Source organism: Spermophilus citellus (genome assembly GCF_964194105.1).
Source record: "Spermophilus citellus genome assembly, contig: SCAFFOLD_267, whole genome shotgun sequence".
Lineage (NCBI taxonomy): Eukaryota > Metazoa > Chordata > Mammalia > Rodentia > Sciuridae > Spermophilus > Spermophilus citellus.
The window spans coordinates 220753-226752 of record NW_027672948.1 but is presented as its reverse complement, the minus strand read 5'-3'; positions in this window follow the sequence as shown (position 1 = coordinate 226752).

Sequence of the window (6000 nt, the reverse complement as noted above, 5' to 3'; positions counted from 1 at the left end):
AGGATACTTGAGAGTTTGATGTTATCCTGCTGTCAGTCCATAGTCAAGAAGTGTACCTGGTCAGGACTCTTTGGGATCTTGTTGTAGATCTTCAAAAAAACTGAAGTTCAAGAGAGCCATGCTATTATCTTTTCAGAGAGAACACACTTTCTTCTGTCAGAGTGTCACCCTGTTCTTCCTTCAAATCACTTCTAATAAACTCATTGCCTGCCACTCTGATTTCTAAGTTTGGAAAGTTATGTCTTGATTGAAAAAAAAGTTTGCATTTGAAGGGAGTGGTCTTCATTCTACCTCAATTTTTCAGAGTGTCACAGCCCTGTATCACTAAAAGATCCTTGCCATCTGTAAGGCTATCAGAGACTCCCTGGAGTGTCTTCACTTCATAGTTTATACTGCTCTCTAGAGGGAGAGACCCAGGGAATGATATTCACTAGACACTCCAAAAGAATTTAGACATGGTGGCTCTTCAAACCTTTTGTTAAGCAGTTATGAAACCCACAAGTAGGACAATATAGGAGGTTAGAAAGAGGACACATCACACAGGAAAATCTTAAAGGAGGAATTTCAAATCAGATATTGTGATAAGGTGTCTGTACCTGGGAAGACAGAGAGAAGAGAAAAATTGTTCTTATTTTTCAAACTGTCAAGTTACACTTGTCTGCTTTACTCTCATGTGAAATGCTCACAAAGAGAAACCAAAATCTTTAATCTGACATCCAGTTCTTGGAGAAAAATTAGAAATACCGCATTCATTTGAAATGTAAAATAGAAAAAATAAAACAGTTGACAAGCAAATGCTGGCATTAAATATATGAACAGTGCCAAGTGCAATGGTGCACTTCTGTAATCCCAGTATCTTGGAAGGCTGAAACAGTAGGATCATGAGTTCAATTTTAGCTTCAGCAAAGATGAGGTGTTAAGCAACTCAGTGAGATTCTTTCTCTAAATAAAATACAAAATAGGGCTGGGGATTTGGCTCAGGGGTCCAGTGAGTGAATATATTTTAGAATGACTTGTTATCCAATGACAGATAACTAATCCACTCACTTTTGACTGGATGCCATGATTCAATCACAAGATACCAACTAGTTTCTATGTGGAACTCCTGTCTGACAGGGTCACAATGTGGGGGATTCTGTGGCAGGGCTGCACCACCTGGAAACCAGAACCATGGGGAATGTTAAGTGTTTTGTTTCTGATACTCATGAGATAGATAATAGGGCATACCACAATCAATAATAAAAGTACATGTTGCCTGAGATTGCAGGAAAATTCCCAGAATGAGATTAAAGATGCAAATAAGATATGTCCTGAGATGTATTTTAGTATCTTTGACAATACAAACAATAGTGTTTTTTCTTAAGAAATTCACAGGGGAAAGATTGCAAATCAAGGTTCCTGAGAAAAGCTTAACAATTTACACTAAGCTCCTCATTCTAAAGTCACAACCTGTGCAACATACATTCCCTTTACTAACAGAGCCTTCTTTCTCTACACAGGAATTCATGATGAAAATAGGAAACACATAGTCAATACTAATAGCAAATTAGTTGAAGTGCAGAGCCTGCTCTTTAATTAAAAATTATAAAGACATAAGAATTCATAATTTGATGGAGGATCAAAGAAACTCTTTAAAAAAGCAGTTAAATAGGTCATGTGAAAAAAGAAAATTACTTTGGAAAAACAGAATAATGTAAAATTTTATATAGAGATATTGTTGAGTCAGTTCAGAGGAGTAGGCTTTTAAATAATAGGCTTTCACTGTTTTAAGTGTGTATTATTAGGACTTTAGTTTAGAAGCAAAAAAAGCTTACCAATAATCATACGTGTGCTTTAAAGTTTAAAGTTAATAGGTCATCATGCCGGTAGTCAAGTTGCATAGTCTAGTACTTAGTGATTGAAGTGAAAATGTAAAAGCTTAATCGTGATTAGCAAAGGTTACAGGAACATATTTTAAACAATGTGTTCAATATCTTATGAAGTTAATATATGTCAGTAAAGATTGCAGCTCTTGAAAATTATTTAAATGAAAGAAGTTTTGGGCTTTGCTATTTTAACTACATGAATAAATACCTTTACAAAAGGTATAAAAATAAAGGCCCCTCTATGGGCATCAGATCCTTCTGAAGGCTGCTTTTAATTTGCAACCTGTCATCCTGTCTCCTCTTCTTTTGCTGAGGCCACATATCCTTCAGTACCCAATGCCATTCATACTTCAGGACCCCTAGATTCCTGCTAGGGCTGGACCCTGGCAATAATAATTAATTTTTTGTTTATTTAAACTTGAAGTTGACTCTGTTGATGGGCTGTATTGAATTATAGAAATATATATATATATATATATATATATATATATATATATATATATATATATATATAGACATAATGCCTGTGATTTGTGCTAATATTCTCATAGTACCCCATACCAAAGAAAAAACAGACATCATAATTCTATTATTATGCTCAAGGCAAAATTGCAAATAATTTATTTTTTAATTCCTTATACTCTAGGTTCTGGAATACTGAGAGATCTAGAGACCTGGCACCATTCACCTCTTGTTTGTTTTATTAAACTAGAAACTTTTAAAAAATGTTTTTTGTCCCATTTTTTTGTAGGGGGAGTAGGGACAATGCTGCCTCAGGGAATTACTTATGAGTTGAAGTCTCAAGCTCTTTTCTCACAAGGCCAGAGAAAAGAAATGTTAAATAAAATTTTACAGTAATTGTGATATTTAATTTTTATATAAATGCACTTCTGTCTGCGCTAGATCTAAATATTGGGAGGAAACTCTGCCATGAAATAATTTTATCCTGAGTCACTTAATGCAATTCACAGAAAAAAAAAAAACAATAAATAAAATAAAGATTCCAAGGCTGTGGAGCAGTCCTGTAATATTGTAATATCAGTTACTTTAAAAGCCATCAGAGGAGAATTTGTGACCCTTCCCCAGGACTCTATCTATGTTTCTATCAATTCATCAATCCATTCATCTGTGGTCCTGGGACTCTGTAGTGAATAATACCCATGGGTCTGATCTCCAGTATTTTTTTTTTCTACTGGCAATTGAACTCAGGGGCACATGACCACTGAGACCACATTCACAGCCCTATTTCTATTTTATTTAAACACATCATCTGAGTGAGGTTCTCAGTGCCTTGCCATTGCTGAAGCTGGCTTTGAACTCATTGTCCTCCTGCCTCAGCCTCTCCAGTTGCTTGGATTATAGGCATGCACCCCTGCATGTGGTACATCCCCAGTGTTTGAGCAACAAAAACAGAACAGACAAAATCTGTCTTTGTGTCCTTATTTGATTCAGATCTGGATAAAATTTACTATTACTCAAACAGTAGGCCTACTGAATTAGACAGGCAGTCAGTGTAGATAGGTAAATTGAGTCAGGTTGAATCTAGGAAGCCAATTTTGAGTGAATCTGGGAAGATGGAGACTGTCCCCTGAGGGATATTATCAAGAACTTGCCCCTGCTCCAACCTGTTGCCAAGGTAACCTATCCCAGGAATTTCCCCTCCCTACAGAGAGCTATAAGATTGTTAATGTGTCCTTGTATTCCATCCTGCCATTCCCCTTAAACCCACCTATTTTGCAACTTTAGGCCATTCCACCAAGCATTTTTGGGCCTAGACATGTACTCAGGAAGGAGAAAGATATGGGGGGAAAGGCAGGAGAACAAAGGAAGCCTAAGACATATAAAAGGGCAGAACACCTTGCTTCTTGGGATACCTTGATACCAGCTATGTCCCCCTTCTCCCTTGTGGGAGAATCTATGTTACCCTTTTCTAAATAAACCCTGCTTTGTATGCTTGCCTCAACATGCTTTTCTATTGTTGAAACTTCAACATGTGGAAAAGTAAGACTTGTCACCAGTAACCAGTGGTATCTCTACCAAGCTCAATTTTGGAGGAAGTTCCTGAGGCCCTTTCCAATCTGTCTCTTGGGTGAGAACTGTCTAATCAAGACACAGCCAGTGATGAGGGGGCAGACTTCCACAGTCTTCTATTCCTTTTGTTTTTGGAGCCTGCCATTCATTGAATCCATTTCTCTGCTTCCAGGTTTTTGTGCTACACTGGAGCTGAAAAAAAAAATATATAAGGGGAACACTAAGCATCCTGAAATCCAGAAAATGGTAAGTGTGTGTGCTTATTTTGAGACTGGGTAGGGAGGCTGTTTGAAGCCAGTGGGATTGGCAATTGTGGCTGGAAACTCCTCATAATTGTCTCCAGAGTCTGGTGGATAGAGGGTCTCTCCTTGGCAGGTTAGCCTTTAGTTTTCTCTGACTAGTATAGTGGAGCTTAGATCAGTATTTTAGACCTCAAGTTTTTTGTTCCATAATTGTATGGTGTTTTCAGGGCCTTCCTGAATTCCTGTGTGGGCATCTGTGTGCATTAGCTCAGTATGTCCCCAGAATGTGTGGTGAAGGCTGGGATAATCATCAGAAGAGGACCCCAACTTCATTAGTTGTGTTCCTGTGTGAGAGAAGCTGTGGCTTTTTTAGGGACCCCTGTTCTTGTTCCTCCTAAGTTTTTATTTTTGTTGTTTATATGTTTGTTTATTTTAGACCATGAATTATTCCCCTGGGTGTTTATCTACTGACCCACATTATCAATCTTTTTCTATATATTTTTGTAGAGACAAAGTCTCACTGAGTTTCTTAGAACCTGACTAAGTTGCTCAAACTGGTTTTGAACTCAACATCCTCATTCTTCCTGAGCTTTCTAAATGTAGACTAAGAAGTATCTCAAATCCAGAATGGTTATCTGATAGTTTAGCTATTTATAGGTCTGAGATTAAATCCCAAATTTCCAGCTCCCTTCACATTCTCAAAGGCAGGGTTCTTGCTCAACTTGATTGAGAAAAAATAAAATAAAATAGATAGTAAAATTACAAGGCAGCTGTATAATGGACATCTTATTTAACCATACCTGAATGTTAATGGATAGATATGTTAATGAGCACCATTAAGGCCTATTCAAATAAAAAAAGAAAAAAGAAAAAAAAAGAAAAAAAATACTTGAGACTCACTTATGGGAATACCTTCAACCAAATTATTTTTCCTTGGGGTGAACCCAGTTGGAAGTCACTGGAAGGAGGATGGGATACATTAAGGACAAACTTGAGCCTAGTTGGTAATAAAAATGCCTTTTTCAATACTCATTTTAAATAGATATTAACCAATGCTCTGCCAAAAGCCATATTTAAACTTCGAAATTGACACACACAAAAAATGTGTTCTTCTGCTATCATGCCCTCTACCACATTTTGAGAGTTGTATTTTTTCTTGCTAAAATAAATCCTATTCTTTTTACTATTACTTTCCCTGAGTGTCCATAGATTTTATTCTTCAAAACGTGTGAGACAAGATCCCAGAGAAAATTGGTTAAATGGGAAATTTAGTTTCATCTCAAAATTTCAGTTTCAACATAATTATGTTTTCCCATGTTTTCTTTTAAAGGCATGCTTTGTTTGTATTTTTTTCTCCAAGAACTGGATGGCAGTTTTAAAAGATTTTGCTTTATCCTTATGAGACTTTCACATAAGAAAAAAAGCAGGAAAAATTTAGACGATGTTAAAAATAATGACTTTTTTCTTAATAAAATAATATAGTCAATGTGTCCCAGTTGCCAGGGGCAAAATTGTGACATATGCAGTCAAGGAGAGAAATAAAAAATGTCCAAATGCTTCTGCCCCTTTTAATGCTTTATTCACTCAAATTGCTCAATGCAATTATACTCTATAGGTTCTTACTCAAGAAAATAACAATCCTGAATGCTAGGCACTGTAATAGAGATAATCCATTCATAGCAAAAGAAAAAACAAAGGTTGATTAATTTACTGCTAAGAAGTCTAGATTAATTTTAGACACTGCAAAAGTAACTTAATCATGACAGGCTAGTTACAGACATTCCCTCTGTGTACTAAGTTTAAATGTCAGAACAATATTCTTAAGCCTTAGGCTTTTAGTCCAGCAGATGCACACTCACTCA